The following is a 2,858-nucleotide window of genomic DNA, read 5'->3' as shown; positions in this document are numbered from 1 at the left end:
CTCTCTCTCTCTCACATACCCGCTTCCTCTGTATCTCTCACACCCTATTTCTGTCTCACACACACACAAAAACACACGTGCTTCCTCGCTTATCCCCACCCCCGCACACACACAGGCACCCTCTCACACACACGCACCCATGGATACCCTCTCATATATACACAGGTACACACACACTCACTCTTATATACACTCACCCTCTCATACACACACATAAGAAAATAAGAAATTACCAGGCTGGGTCAGACCAAGGGTCCATCAAGCCCAGCATCCTGTTTCCAACAGAGGCCAAACCAGGCCACAAGAACCTGGCAATTACCCAAACACTAAGAGGATCCCATGCTACTGCTGCCAGTAATAGCAGAGGTCATTCCCCAAGTCAACTTGATTAATAGCAGTTAATGGACTTCTCCTCCAAGAACTTATCCAAACCTTTTTTAAACCCAGCTACACTAAGGGCCGGATTTTAAAAGGGTTACGCGCATAAGGTACACGTGTAACCCTTTTAAAATGCCCCTGCACGCGCCGAGCCTTTTTGCATAGGCTCGGCGGCGCGTGCAAGCCCCGGGACATGCGTAAGTCCCGGGGCTTGCAAAAAGGGGCGGTCAGGGGCGTGGCAGGGGGCGCGGTGTCGGCTCGGGGGCGTGGCCGAGTGCCCCGACACAGTGGCCTGTGTCGGGGCACTTGGCACCAGCAGACAGCTGGCGCACGTAAGTTACTACTGCCCGAGGCAGGCGTAACTTTTCGAATAAAGGTAGGAGGCGGGGTAGGGAGGGGAAGGGAGGGGAAGGTGCGGGGGGGTGGAAGGAACGTTCCCTCCGAGGCCGCTCCGATTTCGGAGCGGCCTCGGATGGAACGGGCAGGTACACACACACTCACTCTTATATACACTCACCCTCTCATACACACACATAAGAAAATAAGAAATTACCAGGCTGGGTCAGACCAAGGGTCCATCAAGCCCAGCATCCTGTTTCCAACAGAGGCCAAACCAGGCCACAAGAACCTGGCAATTACCCAAACACTAAGAGGATCCCATGCTACTGCTGCCAGTAATAGCAGAGGTCATTCCCCAAGTCAACTTGATTAATAGCAGTTAATGGACTTCTCCTCCAAGAACTTATCCAAACCTTTTTTAAACCCAGCTACACTAAGGGCCGGATTTTAAAGGGTTACGCGCATAAGGTACACGTGTAACCCTTTTAAAATGCCCCTGCACGCGCCGAGCCTTTTGCATAGGCTCGGCGGCGCGTGCAAGCCCCGGGACATGCGTAAGTCCCGGGGCTTGCAAAAAGGGGGCGGTCAGGGGCGTGGCAGGGGGCGCGGTGTCGGCTCGGGGGCGTGGCCGAGTGCCCCGACACAGTGGCCTGTGTCGGGGCACTTGGCACCAGCAGACAGCTGGCGCACGTAAGTTACTACTGCCCGAGGCAGGCGTAACTTTTCGAATAAAGGTAGGAGGCGGGGTAGGGAGGGGAAGGGAGGGGAAGGTGCGGGGGGGTGGAAGGAACGTTCCCTCCGAGGCCGCTCCGATTTCGGAGCGGCCTCGGATGGAACGGGCACTAGCGCGTACTTTTGTTTGCGCTTGGTGCGCAAACAAAAGTACGTGCGCGCATAGATTTATAAAATCTACCCCAATTTGCACTAACCACATCCTCTGGCAACAAATTCCAGAGCTTAATTGTGCCTGAGTGAAAAAGAATTTTCTCCGATTAGTCTTAAATGTGCTACTTGGTAACTTCATGGAGTGTCCCCATGACCTTCCATTATCTGAAAGTGTAAATAACCGATTCACATCTATTCGTTCAAGACCTCTCATTATTTTAAATACCTCTATCATATCCCCCCTCAGCAGTCTCTTCTCCAAGCTGAACAGCCCTAACTCTTCAGCCTTTCCTCATAGGGTAGCTGTTCCATCCCTTTTATCATTTTGGTCACCCTTCACTGTATCTTCTCCATTGCAACTATATATTTTTTGAGATGCAGTGACCAGAATTGTATACAGTATTCAAGGTGTGGTCTCACCATGGAGCAATACAGAGGCATTTTGACATTTTCCATTTTGTTAACCATTCCCTTCCTAATAATTCCTAACATTCTGTTGCTTTTTTGACTGCTGCAGCACACTGAGTCGACGTTTTCAAAGTATTATCCGCTATGATACCTAGATCTTTTTCCTGGGTGGTAGCTCCTAATATGGAACCTAACATCGTGTACTTGCAGCAAGAGTTATTTTTCCCTATATGCAAAATCTTGCACTTCTCCACATTAAATTTCATCTGCTATTTGGATGCCCAATCTTCCAGTCTCGCAAGATCCTCCTGCAATTTATCACAATCCGCTTGTGATTTAACTACTCTGAATAATTTTGTATCATCTGCAAATTTGATAACCTCACTCGTCGTATTCTTTTCCAGATCATTTATATATACAAGCACTGGTCCAAGTACAGATCCCTGAGGCCCTCCACTGTTTACCCTTTTCCACTGAGAAAACTGACCATTTAATCCTACTCTCTGTTTCCTGTCTTTTAATCAGTTTTTAATCCACGAAAGGACATAGACTCCTATCCCATGACTTTTTAGTTTTTTTAGAAGCCTCTCATGAGGGACTTTGTCAAATGCCTTCTAAAATTCCAAATACACTACATCCACTGGTTCACCTTTATCCACATGTTTATTAACCCCTTCAAAAAAATGAAGCAGATTTGTGAGGCAAGACTGCCCTTGGGTAAATCCATGTTGACTGTGTTCCATTAAACCATGTCTTTCTATATGCTTTGTGATTTTGATCTTTAGTATAGTTTCCATTATTTTTCCCCGACACTGAAGTCAGGCTCACTGGTCTATAGTTTCCCTGAT

Source organism: Rhinatrema bivittatum, chromosome 4 (genome assembly GCF_901001135.1).
Source record: "Rhinatrema bivittatum chromosome 4, aRhiBiv1.1, whole genome shotgun sequence".
NCBI lineage: Eukaryota > Metazoa > Chordata > Amphibia > Gymnophiona > Rhinatrematidae > Rhinatrema > Rhinatrema bivittatum.
This window is presented reverse-complemented; position numbering follows the sequence as displayed.